A 13,336-nucleotide genomic window follows, 5' to 3' on the forward strand; every position below is an offset into this window, starting at 1 on the left:
ATGCAATCAAGCAAGTCTCGAGGTACGCCAAGTTCTTGAAGGAACTTTGCACCAATAGGAGGAGGATTTCGACCAAGGAGGTGGTCAAAGTAGGTGAAAACGTCTCAGCCATCTTACAACGCAAGCTGCCCCCAAAATGCAAAGATCCGGGTAGTTTTACAATTCCGTGTGTTATTGGTAATTCTAGGTTTGAATCTGCCATGTTAGACTTAGGTGCATCCATAAATGTCATGCCATATTCAATTTATGCATCTATGAACCTAGGAGCGTTGAAAAACGATGGTGTGATCATACAATTAGCCGATAGATCTAATGCCTATCCAAAGGGTGTTTTGGAAGATGTGTTAGTGCAGGTTAATCATTTGATCTTCCCGGCGGACTTCTACGTACTTGAGATGGATGAATCGGACCATGCCCCTTCATTGCCCATCCTCCTCCGAAGGCCATTCATGAAAACTGCTCGGACAAAGATTGACGCCTATAATGGCACGTTGACGATGGAATTTGATGGGGAAGTTATTAATTTTAATCTTTTTGATTCTATGAAGTACCCTAGTGAGAATCATTCATGTTTTTCTATTGATGTAATTGACTCTTTGTCGCAGGACTATTTTGACAAATTGGACAACGATGCACTTGAATTGGTCATTGCACAAAGCATGGACAAGCAAAACATTGAAGCCACAACCATAGGAACCTACGGCATGCATGATCATTCTTTTGCCGTGCCCCCTAATGATGAGGTCATTGAGATGGTGGCTGCCCCCGAGTCATTGCCAACACAATCGGGTAAGTATTCGGACCCTATTTTAAGTTCAGTTTCGGCTAATAAAATGCTTCCCTTAGTTGTGCAGCCACCTACACTTGAACTTAAGCCGTTGCCTAGTCATTTGAAGTACGTTTTCTTGGGCGAGGATGACACGTTGCCCGTCATTATTTCATCCTCACTCACGGCACAAGAAGAGAGCAAATTGGTGCGAGTGCTTAAGGAGTACAAAACGGCAATTGGATGGACCTTGGCCGACATCAAGGGAATTAGCCCTACTACATGCATGCATCGCATACTTCTAGAGGAGGGGTCCAAAACATCCCGAGAGGCTCAACGCCGTCTCAACCCTCCGATGATGGAAGTTGTTAAGAAGGAGGTAATCAAGCTTTTGGATTGTGGAGTAATCTATCCAATCTCGGATAGTAAGTGGGTCTCACCCGTTCAATGCGTTCCGAAGAAATCTGGAGTGACTGTGGTTGCAAATGCCGAGAATGAACTTGTTCCTCAACGCATTCAAACCGGTTGGAGGGTGTGCATCGATTATAGGAAGCTAAACGCCGCAACAAGGAAGGATCACTTCCCATTGCCGTTCATCGACCAAATGCTTGAGAGGTTAGCCGGTTATGCTTTCTATTGTTTTCTTGATGGTTATTCTGGTTATAATCAAATTATCATAACACCCGAAGATCAAGAAAAAACCACTTTTACATGCCGCTTCGGTACTTTTGCATATCGTCGCATGTCTTTTGGTTTATGTAATGCACCTGCTACATTTCAACGATGCATGATGAGCATATTTTCTGATTATGTTGAGAAAATCATTGAAGTGTTTATGGATGATTTTAGCGTGTTTGGTGATTCTTTTGATGGTTGCTTTCATAATCTTAGTTTAATCTTAAAACGCTGCGTTAAAACTAACCTTGTTCTTAATTGGGAAAAATGCCATTTCATGGTTAAACAAGGCATAGTTTTAGGTCATATAGTCTCTGAAAACGGTATTGAGGTTGATAAGTCGAAAATAGATCTTGTACGTCACTTACCCTCTCCAACTTCGGTTAGAGAGGTTCGTTCTTTTCTTGGCCATGCAGGATTCTATCGTAGGTTTATCAAGGATTTCTCGAAGGTTGCACAACCTCTTTGCCATCTCCTACAAAAAGACGTGACGTTTGAATTCACCAAGGAGTGCACGGCATCATTCAACCAACTTAAGGAGTTGTTGACCACGGCACCCATCATTGTTCCACCGGATTGGAGTCTACCTTTCGAGCTCATGTGTGATGCGTCCGACTATGCTTTAGGAGCTGTTTTAGGACAAAGAAAGGACAAGAGGCCGCATGTCATCTACTACGCCTCACGGACATTGAACGATGCACAATTGAACTACTCCACTACTGAAAAAGAACTTCTTGCCGTTGTCTTTGCTTTAGATAAATTTCGATCATATCTAATTGGTACTAAAGTAATTGTTTTCACTGATCATGCAGCTCTAAAGTACTTGCTCACCAAAAAGGAGGCCAAGCCACGGCTAATTCGATGGATGTTGCTACTTTAAGAGTTCGACATAGAGATTCGGGACAAGAAGGGAAGTGAAAACGTGGTGGCTGACCACCTAAGCCGAATGGTGCATAATGAAGAGGCCCTACCCATTGCTGAGACATTCCCCGATGAACAATTGCTGTCCATTAAGGTTAGTGCACCTTGGTATGCCGATATTGTTAATTTTTTGGTGTCAAAATGTATTCCAAGTGAGTTCACTAGGCACCAACGTGATAAACTTAGGCATGATGCACGGTTTTATGTGTGGGATGATCCGTACTTATGGAAATTTTGCCCCGATCAAATTATACGTCGTTATGTGCACAATTCTGAATGTCATTCAATTTTGAGTTTTTGTCACACATATGCATGTGGAAGGCACTTTGGCACACAACGCACAGCCCTCAAGGTGTTACAAAGTGGATTCTATTGGCCTAGTATTTTTAAAGATGCTAAAACTTTTTGCTTAACATGTGATAAATGCCAACGAATGGGTGGAATTAGTGCAAGGGACCAAATGCCGCAGGTTTCTATCCTAAATGTTGAAATTTTTTATGTTTGGGGTATTGATTTTATGGGTCCCTTCCCTTCATCGTATGGTTTCATGTATATTTTGCTTGCGGTTGATTATGTGTCAAAATGGGTGGAAGCCAAGGCCACTCGGACTAATGATTCTAAAGTGGTTGCAGATTTTATTAGAACTAACATTTTTGCAAGGTTTGGAATGCCACGAGTGATCATTAGTGATGGAGGGTCACACTTTTGCAATCGGACCATTGAAGCGTTATTGAGGAAATACCATGTCACCCATAAGGTTTCTACACCTTACCATCCTCAAACGAATGGCCAAGCCGAGGTTTCCAACCGAGAGATCAAGCAAATACTTGAGAAGACCGTTGGGCCAACAAGGAAGGATTGGAGCTTACGGTTAGATGATGCACTTTGGGCGTATCGTACGGCGTACAAAACCCCCATTGGGATGTCCCCCTTTCGACTTGTCTAAGGCAAGGCGTGCCATCTTCCAGTTGAATTGGAGCACAAAGCACTTTGGGCCTTCAAGAAGTTTAACATGAACCTCGATGAAGCGGGAAGTCAAAGGAGATTGCAATTAAATGAGCTTGATGAGATAAGGCACGAGGCGTACGATAATGTAAGCATTTACAAGCAAAAGACCAAAGCTTTCCATGACAACATGATCCGTGGGAAATCATTCTCAATTGGGCAGAAAGTGCTATTGTTCTATTCCCGTTTACGTTTGTTCCCCGGTAAGTTACGTTCCAAGTGGATTGGACCGTTTGTTATTACTAATGTTTTTGTTCATGGTGCAGTCCAAATCCAAAGCTTGAAAACGGGACACGAATTCAAGGTGGGCATCGTTTGAAGCCCTATTATGACACCTTTGTGGAGCATGCCGTGGATGACATACCCTTGGAAACCGTGGGCTCCAATCTAGAGTGATTGGGTTCTTCGTCCGGCTGCAAGACGTAAAAAAAAGCGCTACTTGGGAGGCAACCCAATACACTGAATAAAACAAAGCATGTTCATTGATTTCCGAGAAATTACAAGTTCCAAAAAAAAAAAAAAAAAAAAAAAAAAAAAAAAGTAGAGAAAGATGGAGCCTTCACAAAGGTTGTTTACGTGAAGCCCCACTACGTGGCAAAACTCTAGGAGCGGGAGGCATCGAAGATAGATCATTCGAGGCCTCAATACTTGGTGGAACGCTAGCTGACGCAGGAAAAAGGTGCCTCTGGAAGAAAGCCGCAAACCTTTGACGGTCACTTTGAATTCGACCTTCAGATTCTTGCAGTTGATCAAGCTTCCTATTCATGCTTGTCGAATAGTTATTTGCAAGCACGTGCAAACTTCTATTCTCATGCTTAAGCTGTTTGATCTCTTGCTTGAGATTTTCCACCTCTGCCATCAATGATTCAACTTGACGGGATCGAGCAAGTAGGCGTTGGCCCATGTTGGACACAGAGCCCGCACACTGAACACTAAGAGCTAGGGATTCTTGAACGGCCAACTCATCGGACAATCCTGAAAGCAGCCTACTATCTTTAGGAGTGAGGAGGTTCCTAGCTACTATCGTAGCTGTTGTTGCATCCGTCATCATGGAGTCTTCACCTGTAAGAGGGCCATTAGAAGATAAGAAAGACGGGCACCATACATTACCCTGACGCGGCGCAACCGGATCACTGCTGAGACTCAAATCTAAGCAAATGTTAGATGGGTTAGCCATTTTCAAAGATGTTAAAAGAGAAGGGTTGGATGGAGTAAAGTCTCAAAGGGTCGGAGACGATTTTCACGAATGAGCAATCTTCAAAGTGTGCATGTTAAAGGTGATCAATCACCTCTATAAAGGAGAGGCGACACAACCACCGATTCAAATTGAAGAGACACCACTCTTTAAAGCCGGATTTTCCTGCGTAAAGTTCGCCAACTCTTCAGACACAATCTCGGCTTTTCAGATAAAGCGTGCAACTTTGTCAAAAGATCTCTGACAAAGTTGAAGACGCGTGGAGGTCATTATCCCAGCTACACACTTTTGCCGACAAGCGTGGGTGACAAAGCCGCAATCTCGGCTTTTCAGATAAAGCGTGCAACTTTGTCAAAAGATCTCTGACAAAGTTGAAGACGCGTGGAGGTCATTGTCACATCCGCACTACTACTTGCCATTCCTATATACGTCAACATTCGTGGCAAGGCATACATCCAAAAACGCATGACTTTTCTTCTCGGCGGAGAATGTAGCTGCAACCAAACCTCTCAACGTGCTCAGTTTTCTTCTTCCCTTGAGAACACCTATTCAACCATTGATGTACCCCCAAAGAAGATACCAGATGCCTGGAGTACAGATGAGGCAGGAGGAAACGGTAGATCGAAGCATGTGGAGACATTCGCTGCTTCTTCAAAAGCAAAAGTATCTCATATCATCAAGGGCGAAAGCAAAGGTATCTCATATCATGCTCTTTCCCTGTCTTTTCCTTTGTCCTTGTTATTACTCGCATGGCAAAGTGAAAAGAGCAATCGGCCGACACTTAGAGTCAGTCTTCCAATCTGGAACCGACTACCTGGAATCTATTCCCTGGTTGCTTACCTAGCGTTGCTCTCGAGTAGTCATCTTCAACGGTTGATACACTTCCAGAGAAGGGACCACATCTGCTTGGAGAATAGCTAAGACGAGTGACAATGAAACATCAATCTTGTGGATAGTCAGCAAACGCAACAACTGCATATGCTGAGTTATCCTCTAACCCTCTTCAATACGAATTGGAAAGATTGAACAAAGAAACAGGTCATCACCTCCACCTCGTGCTTGCCTGCCATGTGTCAGAATCCTCCAGCCCAGTTCAAGATTAGCCTGTGGAAAAACTCAAGATCAAGCCTCAATGCAATCCCCAAGGAGAAGATGGAATCTACACTCCATAACCAGATTTGCGTCCCTAAACTCTTCTCTTTGTTAGTTACATTCTGCCATGTTTAGTATGTTTAGTTGCTGTTTATGTGTTTACTTTTGTTTGGTGTGAATTTAGGCTTAAAACATTGAGGACAATGTTTGATTGAAGTGTGGGGGGGGGGGGGGTAACTAAGTATGTTGATGCAAATTCGTTGGATTTTATCACCCATAACTTCAAGTGTTGTTCCTTGCTGTTTTAAAATGTTTTTAAGCTGATTTGGAGTGTTTTAGTGTGTTTTGTTTTATAACTCCGAAAATCACATAAAAATTTGAAAAACATGTTTTGAAAAGCCTAAAAAGAGTGTTTTGAGTCGTTTTTGTGTGTTTGTGTCTTAGGGTACCTTCCAACACAATGATGAGGATTTGTTTTTTTGCATGACTGTTAAGAAAGAATTATAAACATGGAGAAAAGTTTGATATACTCTTGGTATATGCTTGGTTATGGTTATAATGTATGACTTCACATGCAATCCTAAAAGAAAAATTAGTTTTGTAACATGCTTGAAGGAAGGAACTCAAACAAACATTACAACCCTGAGAGACTTGACCTTTAAACATTCTTTGGAGAGTATTAATATGTGATTCTTGTTTTCAAACTCGTTGCATGATCTCATTATTCTTGCTTGGTTGCTAATTAGAAGGCGTTTCATCATTTAGTTCCAAATGCTAGAATTTGCATCCATTCCAGTCAAAGCATGATTGCATAATATATATCAAGATGAAGTGTGTAGTGAAGCCATCAACCAAACAGCCAACCCATGCACTATATATATATTGTAGGTCATAACCCCATTGAGCCATTGTTAGCCTTTGTTCTTTGTTTACCCATATCATCCCCACCTAGCCTAGATTAGGACCACCCATACCCTTGTTCTTGAAGCATAGTAAGCATGACTTAGAGGGAATCCTTTCGAATATGCAAAACAACAAGTGTGGGGGAATTTGTGTGTGTGTGTTGATATGCCACGAAAAGAAATAAGGCATAAAATATATATATATATATATATATATTCGTGGAAAAAGAAAAAAGAAAAGAAAAAGTTGTGAAAAGAAAGAAAAAGAGGATGAAATAAGTGAAAATAAGCTCACATGTTTGTGGTAGTTGAAGAAAGGGTCCAAAACGTTGAATATGACCCTAAGAGTTGTGTGAATTTTCCCCTTCTGTGTCTAAGTGAGTTTCTGCAATCATAAGTGATTCTAAGTGTCAAATTTCATTACTTTGCTTGCTATTGCTTAAAGAACGTTTGTTATCCTTACCTTTCATTATTAGCCAATCACCCTTACCCCGTTACAATCCTTATGCTTCAATCTTGATCATTATGTTTTCAATAATGTGGAGTTTGGAATTGATGTAAGCATATGGTGTCCCTAGTTCTCGCATCTAATTGGTAGCATTCCTTTCATGAGATCTTATTCATATACATTCCAGAAAAGTGCTTTCCTTGTTATAAACATATGTGAGTATTTAGTTTCATATTTACATCAATCTTCTCACATATGACTAGATTAGGGTGTGTAGTTAGAAAATCTGAGTGAAAATTGAGTGCATATCTTGTAAGGAATTGAACAAATTCTCTAAGGCATGTTACTACATTCAAAACATGGTTTTAAATGCTTAATTGTGAACTAGTATGTGGTGACTATGATTAAGAATGTACTTAAGTGTGAAGATGACTAAAATCTGTGGAGATAATGAATTTTTAACATGCCATGTGCATTGAAAATCCCGAAGGCAACGTTGGAAGGTGTAGGTTGTGTTTTGTTCGTTTTGTCTAGTTTCGTGTTCTTTTGTTGTTTTGTTTTGCTCGAGGACTAGCAAAAGCTAAGTGTGGGGGAATTTGATAGGAGCATATTTATGCGACTTAATTGGCTTGTTCTCGTGCATTTACGTTGTGTTTCTTTAGTTATTTTAGTCCTTTATGCCATTTTCGTGTGTTTCTAGGTTCATATGGCTAAGGAAGCAAAAAGGTGCATTTTGGAGCATTTTGGAGCAAAAATTGGGCTTGGAATGGATAGCTTACGTTTGGAGCAAAAGGAATGGACGAAATTGAAAAGGATTCCTAATCAAATGAGGAATCTTAGTCAAAGAAGGTTCCTACCTATTCTAGGTCACAAAACTTGCAACCTTAAGCCATGCCGTGTATCCCTTTGGTGTTTCCCTTCCTTGCCGTGCAAGGGAGGGCCTTCTTTCCTATTCTAAAGCATTCAAACACATTCCTTTTTCACCTAAATCTCAGCCACATCTCACATACCTTTTCACATCCATCAAACAACCCCTAGCCGTGCATAACATTCCATTTCCAGCATTCCAACAATCCTTGGCCGTGCATTTCCCCTTTGCATTTCCAGCTTTCCCACTCCTTCATTTCAGCCACACTTCCACATGCATTCATCATCATTCACCATAATCATTCCCTCACATGCTCTCCCAACAAATAATTCAGCCAACACATGCACCCATCACCTAACACAAATCCTTTGCCGTGTCCCCCTTTGCATTTCCAGCTTCCCACTTCATCATTGCACCACATTCTCTTCCATATTCCCTCTTTAATCAACATGCATTCATCATCATTCACCCTAGCTGTCTTTCACATGGCTTTCACATTCATTTCCAGCACATCCACACCTTGCCGTGCATCCCATTCCATTTTCCAGATTTTCTCCTTCATTGCAGCCACACTTCCACATGCATTCCCTCTTTAATCATTCTTTTCCTAGCTGTTTTTCCATCATTATTTCAGCCACATGCACTCTCAATCATAAGAGCCACATGCACTCTTAAACAATCAGTCACATATTCTCCCATTCCCCCTATAAAAACCCATGCATTCATACACAAAAACACACCATCTTCCCCTTAGAATCCCTTGCCGTGTATCCTCTTCATTTCCAGCATTCTTCCCTTCCATTTCACCACTCCCCATCCCTCCAAAACACTACCCAACCATTCCCCAATCCATTCCACATACAAACACATCCCAAAACCTATCCTTAGACCTTGTGCCGCAACAAAGAAGAGGAGAAGAGTGCTTAAACGTTCATACAATTCAAGTTTGAGTTGTTGGAATTTTTAGGTGCTTTCCTCTCCTTGATTTCAATGGTTAAATTTACTTATCTTTGTTTTGTACGTATGAGGAACTAAACCCCTCCTTGGCTAGGGGGGGATTCGAAATACATGTTTATGCTTGCAATATGATTTGATTACTTCCAATTGCGTTTCATAAGTTGTGAATTCAATTTACTTATCTATGTGAATTACATTGATTTGTGTGTGTTGGTTGAGAGTGCACGCTTAATTATCATGCATAAATTGGATGCTAGGATATAAGGAAATTTCACCTAATCGTTATGGAATTATATTCACAAGTAGTAAAGGTTGATGATCTCAATCGCGTTAAGTAAATTCTTGGCATAAGTTTCATGCAATCATAGTAACAAGTGCTTCGTCAACGCTTATGGTTTTCATAGAACTTAATGATTCTTGCTTGTATCTCTATTATGCAATCATGTAGGGGACTTGTGGGGAATGTTTTGGGTTGTTGTATGCAATCATCCAATTCAATAACGTTAGGAAAATCTGAGGGTTAATTAGTGCAATTCACGGTTAATCTGGGGCATTGAGAATTCATGGTTTATTGAAAAACAATTAGAAATCGTTTTGTGTGCAAGTATAACATGTGTGGAGATGAACCCCTTAGCTAGCTTCCCGTCCATTAAATTCAATCAAATTCGTTTTTAAAATCTGTTCATTTTACAAAGTATTAAGTTTTGTTTCCAAATTCGTCAAAATCAAAATCCCCCTTTACTTGGAGTGTCAATTAGTTAGAAATCAATTTAGTTTGTGTTTTTAGAGTATCTTGAGTCAAGTTATAACTACTTTCGTCCAAATTCTTCTCTAGTGCTTAAAACTGCTCAGAAAGTAGTTTCAAGGCAGTTTTGAATGTTTTCTTGCTGTTTTGAGTCTTTTGGTTTGTTTTGGTGTTTTAAAGTTTAGTTTTGCATTCTTTGAGTCAAGTATAGTGTTTTATATTGTGTTTTTACGTTTTTGAGTCAAATCCAAGTGATTAATAATCCCTCCTAATCCCCGGTCTAGAACGATCCCTACTTACATTCTTCACTACAATTGATAAAAAGAGGGTTTAATTTGTGTGCGTGTAATTCTCACATTACTTCACCTACAACTTCTTCCACCACTTCCCCTCTACCATTTCCGCCCAAGATTGAAGGGTTTTAGGTGCATTTTTGTGTAGAACTTCACCGGAGAACCCGGAGGTACTCAACATTGATTCACTGATTCGGCGAGCTGCACCACCAACCACCACCAATAGTTGACTCTCCTTAAGCCCAGGAACAAGACCCAACAAGTTGCAGGGGCGTCGGAACACTGAGGAAAGAGAATCGAAGTTCACCCATTCTTGGGTTTCCGACGGGTGCGAGTCGATTTGGGGCCTTTCCCAGCCAAATTGGACTTGGTCACATGTATAAAACTTGCTCTACTCATTCAGATCTTCATTTTTGTGAAATTTGAGAATTTTTAGAAATAGTTGATTTTTCTGGCAAGTCGGGGTGGCTGACTGCCGTGTGCGGCGCTGCGTAGGCTGAGGCATTCCCTGACCTTTCCAGGCTAAATTTGATACTCCAATTCTATAGGTGAAGTTTGATTGATGAAATTCTGTCGTTTGAACCTAGTTCCATTAAGGTCCGCCACTTGAATATTCTAACAATCGACGATCTGACCATTAGATCGTCACCAAACTTTAATACGTTGTAGTATGTAATATTTGAGGACCATAGGAACTTACGGATTGGGAATCCAACATACATATCTTTCCGAATTGGATTTGTATATTCATAAAATAAAGTGTTGACCTCCACTTGAATTTGCAATTGGCAGAGATCCAACCGTTTGATCGCTAACTTCTCACAGTTGATTGGTTTTTCCTTTTCCCCTTAAATTTCTGATTGGTCACATAACATCAATCTAATTGGGCCTCTTTCCCACTATACCATTATAATCCAGACTTGCAAACAGATTCCGCCTATGCGCTCATAGTGGCGAGTACTACGAGGATACACTAAAAGAATGAGTCCTATGTCTCTCTTACCGATGGTCAACGAAATGAAAATCTTTCCCTCTAGGGGCATATTTCATTAAATCAGTATTTTAAAATTATAAAATTGTAAAGGTAGAGACGGGTTGTCACAGTCTTCGAAGCATCATTAGTGTTTTTGCAAGGGATAAAATGAGCCATCTGCGAGAATTGATTGACTACTAAAACTAAATCATTATCCCTTTGCGCCCTTGGTAAACCCAATACAAAGTCCATGCTAATGCTTTACCAAGCTTAAGTCGAAATTAGAAACAGCTGATAAAGGCCGCTATTTTGTTTTCCACCTTTGGCTTGCTAGCAAGTCATACATCAACTAACAAATCTCTCCACATCTCGAGACATTCTTGGCCAATAATACTGCTCTTAGACTAGAGCAAGAGTTTTGTCTTTGCCAAAAGGACTACCTAAGCCTCCCCAATGCAACTCAGTAATAACTTGGAGCCTAAAAAAACCTTCAGGGACACAAAGTTGTGTGCTCTTAAATAAATATCCATTGACAATGGTAAAATTCCTATTTTGGCCAACCTCACACCCCTCCATAATTTTGCTAAAGAACGGATTAGATTTATAATTTTCGTAAGATAAGGTATTTAGCAAACATACCTGACGACTGAGTGCATCGGCAACTATGTTCATTCCTCCTGATTTGGGTCAAAGGACATGTATATTCTTGGAGAAATGACACCCATTTAGCATGCCAAGGATTAAGCATTTTTTGAGCACTAAGAAAACAAGTGCCTCATGATTAGAGTTCAATATAAATTATAGTTATGATGTGGTGTTCTAAGCCATTGTACAAGTTTTGAAGTTCTAACGCCAATACCTTATCTCAAAGTATTCTAGTCGGATCCTTCGGAATAGTCTCACCGTTGAATCTGTAACGTCTTACCTCGAGAACTATGCATCCGATAGTCGAAATTACTCGAAAACACAAAAAATAGCTCCTTGTGCACACACGGTGTCCTCTATCATTGTTGTCTCTCGAACACAATTGTCAATTTGCACGCTTGAATCCAGAACACCTCTATTACCCTGCGGTCACGACGGATCAAAAGAAGATCAAACGACATGTACTCCGATCTACTCTAAAAGGTAGTCTTTGAATAACTATCCATCCTTACGAAGGACGCCCCCTCAAATATATAGTGAGGAGCAATTATGGGACCATGATTTTCAAAGGCTAGAGTAAGGTGAAATAGATATGTGTACACCAAAAGTCCGGTCATGGACTCAATAGGCCTGATCAAATTGATCTACTCAAACGACCCAGTGATGCCACCACATCTTGTTGTACTCTAGAAAGTTGGACGAAATTTGTTGACTTCGCTGAGATTAACCATTCTTGTTTGGCAAGACACGGAAACCTGATCCGTTTAGATACTAAACTGGTTTCCTATATTTTTGGAGATTCCTACAATCTAGGAATTGGTATGTGCAACATGTAATCACACTCCTAAGAGGACACAATATATAATCTTACATATCCTCTTGGATTTTCCTGATTCAATGCGGATTATTTATCCTAAACGGTTTCTCTCCCGGCTAAGTATAAATATCCTCATCTAGGGTAAACCTCTATTAACACTTTCGTAACGGATACATTATTTTCTTGCCCATTACTTGAGTCTTAATATTACTTATGAACAAAACTGTCAAAGAACCTTTGGCTGGTATCTCACCAGTGCCAAGGTCTGACTTCGGTTGTTTACTTTCTTACAGGTAGCCAAGCTTGGCCGGACTTGCACACCTCCTCTACTCGCTACGATGCATAAATTTCGTTCCAACTCATCTCACAAATATTCACACAAACATCGGTCAAGAACAAAGATCAAGAAAGTTCTGAATTTTTTGTGAGCGTAAAAATATCTGACTCTGCATTGACATTTAAAAAAAGAGAAGTAGCCAAAAAAACGTTGGCGTAGTTGCTGCTCGTGCACACACCTTAGGCTACGGCATCGCAGCTAGACAACTCCAGTCAAGTCAGCTTGACTATGTTGGGTGATGTTTGGCTGGACGGCTGGGCTCGGCTGGCGAATTAGGTCGGTGCTCTTCTTTTTTTTTTTTTTTTTTTTTTTTTCTTTTCTTTTCTACAATTTGCTAATCTTTAGTCTTCTTTTTTCGACACTGATAGGTAAGCCTATATAGCTTATCAGGGTAATCTACGTAGGTCGCGTGGCGATTGACCTCTATTAATTGTGCCTAGGGGCCCTTTTGATTGTCAGCTTTTAAGGCATTCGTAGTGAATGTGATCCATTAGTTTGTTAAGGTTTAATTAATGGTCTGCGTATTTCCTGAAAGACAGAATGTCATATTTGATAAGTTAGACACATGACATGTTCTCATTGATAACGATGTATATTTCCACACGCATCAAAGTCACAAACTCCCCACTGAGTCGATTGCATAAGGGTTAACAACTTGTAGAAGGCTTAAGCAACCAAAGTTCTCAACCATGGCAAC

Source organism: the organism of the source record quoted next, unplaced genomic scaffold (genome assembly GCF_019419815.1).
Source record: "Pyrus x bretschneideri cultivar Hongxiangsu unplaced genomic scaffold, Pyrus_bretschneideri_v1 Contig119, whole genome shotgun sequence".
In the NCBI taxonomy this organism is placed as follows: domain Eukaryota; kingdom Viridiplantae; phylum Streptophyta; class Magnoliopsida; order Rosales; family Rosaceae; genus Pyrus; species Pyrus x bretschneideri.